This window comes from Aegilops tauschii, chromosome 7 (genome assembly GCF_002575655.3).
Source record: "Aegilops tauschii subsp. strangulata cultivar AL8/78 chromosome 7, Aet v6.0, whole genome shotgun sequence".
In the NCBI taxonomy this organism is placed as follows: Eukaryota; Viridiplantae; Streptophyta; class Magnoliopsida; order Poales; family Poaceae; genus Aegilops; species Aegilops tauschii.
In genome coordinates, this window is record NC_053041.3 from 120,018,680 (window position 1) to 120,032,112 (window position 13,433).

The following is a 13,433-nucleotide window of genomic DNA, read 5'->3' on the forward strand; positions in this document are numbered from 1 at the left end:
TGATAAATGTTTATTATTCATGCTAGAATTGTATTAACCGGAAACATAATACATGTGTGAATACATAGACAAACAGAGTGTCACTAGTATGCCTCTACTTGACTAGCTCGTTAATCAAAGATGGTTATGTTTCCTAGCCATAGACATGAGTTGTCATTTGATTAACGGGATCACCTCATTAGGAGAATGACGTGATTGACATGACCCATTCCGTTAGCTTAGCACCCGATCGTTTAGTATGTTGCTATTGCTTTCTTCATGACTTATACATGTTCCTATGACTATGAGATTATGCAACTCCCGTTTACCGGAGGAACACTTTGTGTGCTACCAAACGTCACAACGTAAATGGGTGATTATAAAGGTGCTCTACAGGTGTCCCCAAAGGTACTTGTTGGGTTGGCGTATTTTGAGATTAGGATTTGTCACTCCGATTGTCGGAGAGGTATCTCTGGGCCCACTCGGTAATGCACATCACTATAAGCCTTGCAAGCATTGTGACTAATGAGTTAGTTGCGGGATGATGTATTACGGAATGAGTAAAGAGACTTGCCGGTAACGAGATTGAACTAGGTATCGAGATACCAACGATCGAATCTCGGGCAAGTAACATACCGATGACAAAGGGAACAACGTATGTTGTTATGCGATCTGACCGATAAAGATCTTCGTAGAATATGTGGGAGCCAATATGGGCATCCAGGTCCCGCTATTGGTTATTGACCGGAGAGGTGTCCCAATCATGTCTACATAGTTCTCGAACCCGAAGGATCCGCACGCTTAAAGTTACGATGACAGTTATATTATGAGTTTATATGTTTTGATGTACCGAAGGTTGTTCGGAGTCCCGGATGTGATCACGGACATGACGAGGAGTCTCGAAATGGTCGAGGCATAAAGATTGATATATTGGACGACTATATTCGGACACCGGAAATGTTCCGGAGAAGTTTCGGATTAAACCGGAGCGCCGGAGGGTTACTGGAACCCCCCGGGGAAGTATTGGGCCTTAGTGGGCCTTGAGGGGAGAGAGAGGGCAGCAGCCAGGAGGTGGTGCGCCCCCTCCCAGGAGGAATCCTAGTTGGACTAGGAGAGGGGGGCACAGCCCCCTTTCCCTCTCCCTCTCTTTCCTCCCCCCCCCTCTTTTCCTAGTAGGACTAGGAAAGGGGAGTCCTACTCCTACTAGGAGGAGGACTCCCCCCTCTCTCCTTGGCGCGCCTAGGGCAGCCGGCCTCCCCCTTGCTCCTTTATATACGGGGGCAGGGGGCACCTCTTAAACACTTGATATACGATATTTTAGCCGTGTGCGGTGCCCCCCTCCACCATATTACACCTTGATAATACCGTTGCGGAGCTTAGGCGAAGCCCTGCGTCGGTGGAACATCATCATCGTCACCACGCCGTCGTGCTGACGAAACTCTCCCTCAACACTCGGCTGGATCGGAGTTCAAGGGACGTCATCGAGCTGAACGTGTGTAGAACTCGGAGGTGCCGTGCGTTCGGTACTTGATCGGTCGGATCGTGAAGACGTACGACTACATCAACCGCGTTGTGATAACGCTTCCGCTGTCGGTCTACGAGGGTACGTGGACAACACTCTCCCCTCTCGTTGCTATGCATCACCATGATCTTGCGTGTGCGTAGGAAAACTGTTGAAATTACTACGTTCCCCAACATATATGTAGCCGGTAGTGTCGGATAGATATACGAGAACTTGTTGTTCAACCAATATCTCGGAGAAGGAGAGGTGGTCGATATCACTTCTCTCTGTATGCATATGTCCATGACGATCTTCTGTTTCCTTCATTTGATTACTAGCTAGCGTGTCTACTCCTCTCCATACGCATATAGTACGTAGCGGCGACCAAGCACGGAGATGAGAGAGGACACTTCTCTCTATTAATTAGCTAGCTAACACAATATATGAAACACCTAAATTAACTCCCCAAAACCCCAAAACCACCCCCTTTCAAAAAAACAAAAACCTCAGCTCCTGCCAGCTGCTGACGCGTGGATGCCTATTGGTCCCGGTTGATGCACCAACCGGGACAAAAGGCCCTGCCTATTGGTCCCGGTTGGTGGCACCAACCGGGACCAAAGGCCCCCCTGCCTGGGCTGGCAGCAGCGGCCACGTGGAGGACCTTCTGTCCCGGTTCGTGTAAGAACCGGGACTAAAGAGTTAGGGCTTTAGTAACGACCCTTTAGTCCCGGTTCGAGAACCGGGACAAAAGGCCCTTACAAACCGGGGTAAAAGCCTCTTTTCCTACTAGTGATTTTAGATTGGAAACATGAAGTAAACTATGATGTGCACCGCATGAAGCCAGATTGAGTCTAATGAAAGACGGGCGGGTAATCATGTTCTATATGTACTATTAAAGGGCAGTCCGTATATCGTTTCTTTCGTTTCGTCCCTCCCTGAACTGACCTTACCCACAATCTTTTCCCTTTTCATTTCCTTTTATCGAGGAAATACTGTAGGGTTTGTGTTTTCCTTATCCAGGACATTGTGAAGGCTTCTGATGCGTTTTACAAGAAGCATCTGGGGAGCTAATTCAGAGGTTAGGCAATGCTTGTCATGATTTTTCATTTTTGAAGCCACATATAACCAACTATTTGCTGGCTTGCCTACATCAATGTAATCCTTCATGCTGAAAGCACGGATTTGAGATTTGCAAGAAGCCTACCATACTGCTCACTGTCAAGCTAAAATTAGATATCTGAAGGGAAAAAACTTAGATATATTTATTCTGTTTTTTTATTAAATCTCCCTCTTGGAATTAGCTACAACTACTAACCAGTTATTCTGCTCATATCTACAAGAACACACTTTTATATATGGGCTTCTATTAGGGCGACTGGATTGATGTACCAGAGAATTACCTTCAAAATGATTAAAGGAATGCGAAGATGGGCCTTCTTGAGTTTTGACCACATCCACTAACACTTCTCAGTTATGGCTAATCTCCATGCAGTTTGGTCCGCTTATTTCACCAACTAGCCCACTACTATGTGCTGGAAGTTATATTGTTACTTAATAGAGGCTACCCATTCTAAACATATTCTTTTTGACTGTGTTGAGATTATTTTATCCAATGGAACCTGACATTAATAATAAATTCCAACAATAATAATGTGCTTTATATGAAAATGGTTGAATATAATTACCAAACTTTGATGGATGTTCTGTGGCATGCCAGTCATGCATATGGAGAGCGCAAATGCAAATGTCCGTATTGTATTGACGGTGCTCCCTTTTGAAATTGACATGATTTGCCAATTATTTTGGACATGATGTATTACTTATTATTTGTTAGCCTATAAGTTTTATATGAGTGAAAACTAAATATCACAGTTCTTAGACTGTTCTTGCCAGCGGCTCCATATCAACCAGGTATGCAATGCATTATATAAGATTATTTTTTGTTGTTTTTCCTTCTGGTTAGTATTTTTTATTATGATTATTACTCTTTGGAATAATCAACAGTTTAATCTATACTATTAAAGGGGAGTACGTAGGTTGTTTTGTTTTGGGGAGGGTGAGGCGCAACCTTGCGAAGGAGTGGAGAAGACAACGTGCTCTGGTCCTCCTCCAAGACCGATGACAACTTGTCGATTCGTTGCTCTTCCCCTACAAGGTATGACATTCTTCTTCCCTTCTTGTGTCCTCCTGCAAACATGCATTTCTTGATTTGGTTGACGAAAGTAATCTAGGATTTGACTAATTATCTTTGAAAATGGTTTTTTAGTTTGATTAGGTAAATATCTTCCATTACAAGACCAGATTAACTTCCCCACCCAATGATTTTTGTTTGATTTCTTCAATTTAGCTAAACGCCTTTGCTTGTGTCCCTAGTTCCCCATCACTCTTTTGTCATAGCGTGGTCAGAAGTTGAAATTCCTTTGGGGATAGTATCCCATCGCCTTGAGGAACAACATATAGTCTGAATAAAAATGACATTAGCCCATTAGAGAGACTGGTGCTAGTTCTTTAGCATGCATGGTGAGATTATGTTGGTGTGTGAAGTGTTGAGGAGCAGAGTATTACTCGTTCCACGACTTCAAGCTTGGGGCATCAACAACGGTGCCTTCACCCTTTACTTGTGACTGTGCCCAGTTGTGCATCTTTGAGACATGGTATTCAGTCACATGGTAGAGTTTGCAAGTGATTACTCCCTCTGTTCCCAAATATAAGTCTTTTTAGAGATTCCAATAATTGACTACATACAGAGCAAAATGAGTGAATCTACGCTCTAAAATATGTCTGCATACATCTGTATGTTGTAGTTCATTTGAAATGTCTAAAAACACTTATATTTAGGAACGGAGGGAGTAGATGATTTGGAACTCGGTCACTTGATACATGTTTGATTGATGAACTTTGATATTAGTGACCTTTTAGATATTTAGCATTCTGGAAGTTGGATCCACCTGAACTGGATATGCATACTCTTCATCGCCCCCGATTCTTGAGGTCACTCATGTGGGCTCCTGATCTTCGATTTACTGATTTGAGTATATGTTGTGTGTTGATATGTTGTAGATCCTTGAGGTTAGGTGTGATAACTAGCGACACATGGTGGAGCTTCCCCCGTAGGACGTGGCCGGCGGCGGCATCACTTGCATCAACGTCTCCCAGGTCGCCTTCGAGAGTGTGTGCACCCGACCGTCAAGCTTGTTATAACGCCCTTTGAATTTTTGAACAAGTTGCTGCCTTTCCAGATTCATTAACACAGGTCACGTTAGTAGTCAATATGGTTCAGATGCATAATAGTACCTACTTCGTTTCCTTTTTGTTGTGTACATGGCATCTTGTGAGAAAGTATTCCTTATACCATGTAACTAGGGACAATTAATGGATAATAACAATGGACATGCTCCGTGAGACGACCGGACATGCTATTTAGTTAGCACCTGCATAAAAGGGCGTCCAGGTGTTACCTATCTTTTGTATATGCAACAAGTATTTTTTTAAAGCCTGTGGCAACGCACGGGCGTTTTACTAGTATATTTAGATGTCAAACATGTAGTTGTATCAATATTTGAAGTTGTTCTGGTAATACCCGTAATATATTTAGTTCAGTAAATATTTTTAGGTGTGTGAATATTTTTAGTTGCTCATTTAATATTACGTAATATATGTACTTGTTAAAATTTAGGAGTGTGAATATGTTAAGTTTGTCATGCTGTTTAACAATTGTATGTCCATGTTAAATAATTTTATAGGTGAGCCGAGATGTCCGATGTAGTGACGTTCATATTTTACAATGGTCCTGGTATTGTCCAAACAAATGAGATTGGGGTTGATCTGAGTGAATTTGAGCATATAGAGGTGCCACTGACCGCCCCTCAAACATGGTCTCTTAGTCAGTCGAAAGAATGGTTGACAACATGTTTATGGCTGAATACTGAAACGCACACCATGGGTGTTCATGCATTGTGAACCCGGTCAAGTACATACATTTTATTCTATTTGAGGTGTAGACGCAGACCATGGGTATTCATGCCGGCAACTCGGGCGTAGACGCAATCTTGCGCGAGACCACTCGTCCCTGCACGGTTGGGTCAGCCTTGCGGTAGGCGAGGGAGGGCGCGACAAGGCCGCGCGCAGATGGCGGCGGCCGACGGGCGGGAGCAACGCCGGCAGCAGGAGGAGCCAGAGAGGTCGTGGCGGCTCCCATCGTCGGAGCAGTAGGAGGGTGAGGCCGGCCCGAAGAGTACTCACAATGCATGAAGCCAACAATTAGCCGAACTGGGAGTGGGATGGGAGGATTAATGTGAGAAATTACTATGCGCCTTGGTCCAATAGAAGTGGCCCTTAGGCCTCTTTCAATGCATAAGTACTTAGATGAGGTGCTAGGTGTTTGAAAAAACTTAGCAACTAAACTCTTAACAGGACCAAAGAACCCGAACATAAGGAATACTTCATAATCTTAGCCATGAAGTGTCGATAAAAAAAAGCAACCGCTAGACCTGCAACAAAGTGTGGTACAAGCCCATTCAAAGATCATTAGAAAATCCATTCTAGTATAGACACACGATGTGTGCCGCAGATAAAACTCCGCAAGTACCTTAATATATGTTCCAATTCATTATGTTCACCTGATAGTGAGATGCTCCAGTCTTATATAGCCTTACTTGTATATACCTGTGGGAAGGTGTATCATCTCAAAATACATATTCAGACTGGTTTCAACTCTTCACTACTACTAGTAGTCGCCACACCAACATTTTCCGTCCTTGAAATGGTGAAATCGTTGAATATCTCTCATGATTATTGCCCATCCTTCAAATGGTGACGGACGGTGGTTCTTCATTACCTGAATGGCTGTACCAGGAGATGTGTGACTGGGCCTGTATGCAGATTGCAGCCGCAAGCTTCTCAATGTGGGTATTGAACAACTGTGCCATTCCAGGATGTCATAGTGGCATCCGATCAAACACCGCCCTGCACTTCCAGTACACGTCAAAGATCGCAGGTGAGACATTCACGAGCTCATCAAAGCCACCACTAATCAAAAAGGCGTGTACCTCGCGGCAGGCCCCAAGGGCCTAACGGCCTGGGCGTCAGCGCATGCCAGCAGCATGGACACGAGCATGACGGAGTCAGGACACTCTCCGCAACGAGCGTGTTCCAGGCAACCTGGTGTCGCACAGGCAGATTGTAGAACATCATGCTTGCGTCGCCATGCAGGCACTTGCCGTACATGTTGGCCACCTCTGTCGCCGCGACTGCCTATGTAGGAATTTAGGAGAGATGACGATGGGGTCGTGGAGGAAGACATGGCGGCAAGTGTGGGGAGCGCTCCCAGCAGGTCTGAGTGCGCGGTAATGGACCTCAGGCGCGCGTGGTGCACGATGTCGGGCCTCTAGATAAACTTCCAGAAGAGTGCGGTCATGGTTTTGGGCTACTCCCCTTCCGAGGCCCAGAGCATAGCTGACCGCCTCGATTGTCAGGTGGACACCTTCCCACTGCCTACTTGGGGATCCCCATTAGCGACACACGCCTCACGGTAGCGGAGTTGCGACCGACGGTCAACAAGCTTCAACATCGTATTGAGCCGTGGCAGGGTAGATGGCTGTCTAAGGCTGCCCGGACTGTCCTGATTAACTCTTCCCTGTCCAGCATACTCCTCTTCATGATGAGCTTCTATAGCCTGCCCGAGACGCTTCATCATGAGATTGCCATGGTCCAGGCGCGGTTCTTCTTGGCAGGCGAGGGTGATAAGCAGAAATACGATATGGTTCGTTGGACCAAGGTCTGCAAGCCTCTTCAGCAGGGTGGGCTTGGGATCATGTCCTCCAAACGCATGAATATCGCTCCGCTCACCCGCTGGCTTTGGAGGATTGCCAATGGGGAGGTTGGCATTTGGTTGCGCATAATTCAGAATAAGTACTTGCATGGCCAACCCCTCGCCTTCTACCAGCGGTCCGGCGTATCACAGTTCTGGCAGTCCGTCATCCAGCTTCTCCCGGTCCTTCGCATCGGGACCTCTATCACGGTTGGCTCTGGCGCGTCCACCTTGTTCTGGTTTGATTGCTGGGCCGGAAAGGCCCCCTTTGCTGCGCGTTTCCTGGACCTGTTCGCCATCGCGGTCGAGCCTAGGATCTCGGTTGAGGTGGCCCTTATTGACGTAGGGTGCCTCGCATTCTGGAGGCCATTTGGGCCTATGGATGCGATCGCCTGGCAGGACGTCCTAGATTTCATCGCCTTACATGAGGCGGATGTGGAACAGTCGATTGGCCGACTCTCGTGGCGTCTAGTGCCATCGGGTAGCTTTTCCACGAAATCCCTCTACCAGGCCATCGCGCAGACTCCAGGACCCGAGCCGCTCTGAAGATTTGAATATTCCTCTGGCAATGGATACGAGGCCGCACCCCCTCCGGTGCCGAGGTGCTCAAACGAAATGGCCCTGGGGATGGCATATGTCCGCTCTGTGCGACGGAGGAAGAGTCGAACCACATCTTCTTCTCTTGCGTGTCCGCGCAATTCCTTTGGAGTTGTTTCCGCGAAGTGGTCGGCGACGCTTGGTGCCACACCAATTCCCCCGACCTTTCTCCGAACTCCAGGCTTTTCCACCATCTATGCGCCACACTAGGTGGCTGATGGTTGGGGTGCTTGCATGGACACTATGGACAATTTGGAATAAGCTTGTCATTCAGCAGGTACCTTTTCGACGTGCTACTGACGCGGTGTTTAAAATGTGTGGTTATTTGCAGCTTTGGCAACCGCTTAGCCGCCCATGAGATCGAGAAGCCATCAACACCATCATTTCCCATCTTCGTGCGATGGCTCTTCGCTTGGCGCCGCCACTCCCACCACCACCGGAGCCGGATTAGTGTCCTCACTTCAGATCGTCGCCGCCTGTGCTTTTTTCTTCTTTCTTTGGGCTTGTTGAGTTGTGCCATCAACGGAACCTTTGAACCTTATGTTGTGCTACTTTGCGTGCGACGTGTGTGAGTGTGTGAATGTGTGTTGTGACTGTTGTTGGACGTTGTGCTTTGGTGGTTTGCTTTATTTATAAAGCGGGACGAAAGCCTTTTTGAGTAAGGCGGTATGCTTGCCACCGAGAAGAGAAGGCGATGCAGCCCAGCGCAACGTCTTGTTCCGAACAAGTGTGGCAAGGCTCGCTCCGGATTTGCTGACTTGCCGTGGCCAAGTCAGCCACGCTACAGCGCCGCTACCTTAGCCCACCCGCGAGCCGTCAGATTCCCAACCAACGCTCCAGATCGATGCACCAGTATGCCGCTACAGTGCATCATCTACAGAAGCAAAGGGTGAACTGCTGAGCCGATGAAGTATTGATCTGGGCCACTCTTTTCCGATCGAATGCTTTGCAGTGGCTAAGTCAGACTATTGTAGCTGGGACTTGGTCAGACAAAGGCAGCAAATCGGAGCCCGGCAAGGCTTGATCGTGTCAACCAAGATGGCGATTTTGCTACGTATCTCCTAGTTATAGTGCACATATCTCCACGTATTCCCCTTGTTTATCTACATTTCTTATGGTGTGCCGTGGATGCAGCACTACTTCGAGCAAGTTTTTCTTGTTTGATCCAGAGTGCTTCATTCCTGCTGTCTCCTATTCTCAAGCTAAACTAGCCTCTCCTTTTCTATTTTTTATTTCTTGCATGTTTACTACTAAAGAGTATAGGAGAAAATTAGCTATATATCTGGTGAAACTCAATGACTCACGAAGCATGAAAGAGAACCGCTCAGCCTGCTGGATGCGTGTGTATATAATGTACTCCCTCCGATCCAAATTAATTAATGTACACTTAGTACAAAGTTATACTAAATGTGCTTCAATTAATATATATCGGAGGGAGTACATAAGTTGTAATTCATTGGTCGATTTATGAGATGTTTTTTACATGTAACCAATGAAGTTAAAGGGATGCCTTCTCTTTTAAGCTTAGTCAAGACAGTTCACCTAGTTCTCTCTTGGTTAATTGATGTACTTTGGCAACTGCCCCGCCACGAGAGCTTGCACTGCAGCTGTGCATGGAGGTGTCTTGCGGGCAGAGCTTGTGAAGGGAGGTGAAGGTGCAGAGGAAGACATGAGGGTGAGCATGCCTGGCAGGTCAGAGTGCAGGGCCACAGTCGAGGGGCCGGATGCAACATGCCGGCTGGTGGGAGGAGACACGATGTGGCTGTGAAAATTATCCCACCCACCAGCACGATTTACATATATGAAATGTGCATATTTAAACTGTGGTGTACACTAAACAAGGGAATCACACTAGTAAAATATAAACACGTCTGGACTCGACACAGAATATTTTTATAAGAAACACCATGTGTCAGTGTCATTACAATCTAGTAGAAGATATTTTCCAATCTGATTTAACTTTCTTTTCAGAAGTCCAAATCATAGAAATAATCATTTACAGAACTAAGATTTGGACAATTTGGCGACCTGAATACAGGTGGAAACATGCTAGGGTCTCTGTCTCTCTGAAATACAAAAATGATGAGCTATACTCAGTTGGTAAACCTGTGGAAGAAGTTTTCTGGTTACCTGTACATTCGGCATGATTCAAAATAGCAGACTTAAGGTGAGAGATAGTCTGTATTTAAGCAGTATAGCAAGTACATGCTTATTCCGAAAACTTGTACCAATTGTGAAATTTCTGTAGGTCAACCTCGAAAGATGTAATGACACTTTCTGCTTACCAAAAACCCCACAAGTGATTCATGGGCTAAAGGAGCGCCAACCGACATGTTTTTAGGCAATGCTGCATACGGGTAGTTCCTTTTCAGAAAAAAATTGGGGTGTCAACGTTAAATGAGGAGAGCGCAGTTGTGGTGATGGTGGGTTCTATATCTTATCTCTCACAGGTTTTGCTTAGACATCTGCCAACATTTTCGCTGCATCATTTCGGTTCAATCACGAAATTTAAGATATCACTACAATTAAGTGAACTTGCTAACTAGTTTAACAGACAACAGCGCGCCTCCTGGCATACCTATCATTATGTTCCGTGGAGTATCTGATTTGGCTGGAGGGGAGCCAACATGGCCATCAAAAAGCCTGATGAACTACATCTATTAATACACTCAAAGTGGCAGTGGAGTTCATTGCTACTATTGGCAGGTATAAATTAACGCCATCAGTACCAAAAATTATAATATCTGAACCAAAGAGAGCTGCCATATCCATCGCATCTGAAAAAAAATTTAGCACAGTAGTTGGAAACTACATTCAGAGAAAAGCGATCCTTGGCTTCCAAGTAGACTAATTTTCCAATAGAACAATTAAGTGTTCAATGTATACTCAATTATAAACATGCCAATGTCTACCCATTTTATTTTGAGATAATCCTTGAACAAAATGGGGAATGAAAAAATATCATACAGAAAAACATGGAATGTTGTTACAGTTCTTCATTTCCATTACAGCATACAAGATGACGAGGCCGAGCACAACATCTTTTTTTCTCAGTTTTCTCGGGTTATCGTTTTACAACTTTTTCTTCCCAGATAAAGCAAAAGAAACTTGCGTCTGGATCTTTTGATGCCTTGATACTAGATAGATAAAAATATGTTTTGTACAAACCTCACATCGGTTCAACACCCTAAAATGCAACTCTACGCGTTTAAGTAACCAACTCTATGCATGTTGTCGAGGATGGCGACATTATGATGCTACCAGATTTACCCAAGTTGTGAACAAGATCAGGAAATCACGAAGATCTTCCATTCAGCAATACTGCTGGGGTAAATCGGATGATCCGCTGCCATCGGTATACGATCGCATCAGAACTTGTCAAGGCACACACATGAATCCACGAATCTCCAAGTTACATTGCATGTGTCTCCACAATCAGTTCCTGCATGCTATACTACATTTCCTGCGCAGACATGAACTTGGGATTCTCTTGCTCAAGATTAAAGAATGGCGTGGCGTTCTAACATCCCTCGTGTGAGCAAGATTTTCTGGTTTGATCCAAAGTGTTTCATTCCTGGTGTCTCCTATTCTCAAACTAAGTTAGGATCTCCTTTTCTGTTTCTTCTTTCTTGCTTTGTTGCTATTAAAGGGAAATTTAGCTATGTGGTGAAACTCAAAGACTCGCCACGCATGAAGGGAACCATTCATCCCAGATGGTTGCGCGTGCGCGTGTGTGTAATATGAGGTACGGTTGGTGAAACTACTTAGCACTAGTCGATTTATTGAGATGTTTTTCACAGAACATAACCAATGCTTTATATGGAGGGCAAGTGATACCTTTTATTTTAAGCTTAGTCCAGGCATATGCTGGTCATTTCAGATTTGAGAACCAGCTCACCTAATTAACTCTTGGTTAACTTATGTATTTTGGCAAGCGCGCCCGGACGCGAGAGCTTGCACTGCAGCTCGGTATGGAGGCGTCTTGTGGGCAAAGCTTGGAAGGCATGTGAAGGTGCGGAGGAAGACATGCTGGCGAGCACGCCTGGCTGGTCAAAGTGTGGGGCACAGTCGAATGTAACATGTCCGCTCGTGGGAGGAGACGCCGACGAGGCCGAGCAAATCATGCCACCCCACCCGCACACTTTACATATATGAAAATATGTGCATGTTTAAACTATGGTGTACACTAAACAAGAGAATCACACTAGTAAAATGAAACACACGGCTGGACTCGACAGAAAAGTTTTTTATGAACCACCATGCATCATTACAATCAACTGTAGAAGATATTTTCCATCCATCTCAACTTCAACCTCACGACTTCACGATTTCACTATACTGATTTTACTTCTTTTTTTCAAAATTTCAAATCATAAAAAGAATCATTTACCAAAGTAACCTTTGGACAATTTAGCGTCCTGAATGCAGGAGAGAACATGCTAGGGTCTCTGAAATACAAAAATGAGGAGCTATATTCAGTTGGTAAACCTATGAAAGAAGTTTCCTGGCCACCTGTCGATTTGGCATGGTTCAAACTAATAGTAGGATTTAAGGTGAGAGATACTCTGTATTAAAGTGGCATTGGAGTTCATCGCCACAATTATCAGGCAGAAGTCAACGCCATCAGCACCAAGTTCTAATATCTGAACCAAAGAGAGATGCCATATCCATCAATTACATCTGAAAAAAATAGTAGTTGGAAACTAAATTAAGAGTGGGAAGGGATCCTTAGATTTAAAGTACACCGTACAATCCCATTCAGACTCATCAGCAGCTTAAAAGTGTGATCATCAAGAATAGATGTGTGCCATTGATAAAACTCAATAACTACCTTAATATATGTTCCAATTAGTTAAGTTCACCTGACAGTGTGATAGTCTAATCTAATAATCCTACTTGTATTCACTATCATCTCGAAATCCATATTCGGACTACTTTCAACACTACCTAACTACCAGTAGTCTCCACATGAACATTTACCGTCCTTAAAGTTGTACCTCTCATGATTATTTCCCTCCCTGTCACTAGAACTATTAGCTTGGTTACATTGAGACAGTCATTACAGAGTCATCCTTATCTGAATTGTTGTACCAGGATTTGTGTGAATGAGCCCATATGCAACCGCAAGATTCCCACTGTGGGTATTGAGCAACTACCCGTTCCAGGACAGCGTCCTTGCCCAGCTTCCAATCAAACACCGCCTGCGCTTGCAGTACACGTCAAAGATCGTCGTGGTGGCATTCATGAGTTCATCGACAGCACCACGGAGCACCAGGGCATCAGCGCAGACAGGCAGCATGGACACGAGCATAACGGAGTCAAGCTGCACCCCACAACGAGCACGTTCCTGGCAAGACGGTCTCGCATGGGCATATTCTCGAATATCCTGTGTGTGTCGCCAGGCAACAATGTCTCGCACGGGCATACTGCAGAAGGAATAATAAGTTACATGTATTGCTGCATTTCTTCCTCATAAAAAAACCTCGACTTTTCTTGTCCGAGAGCAAAGACAGGTGTGGCGTTGAACTATCACTTAATTGAGCAAGT

General features: G+C 45.1%; 1 pseudogene; it reads left to right on the forward strand.

Annotated features, from left to right (window-relative positions):
• The first annotated feature begins 9,450 nt into the window (after nt 1-9,450).
• LOC109752752 (bark storage protein B-like) lies at nt 9,451-13,197 on the forward strand (annotated as a pseudogene).
• The last annotated feature ends 236 nt before the right edge of the window (nt 13,198-13,433 follow it).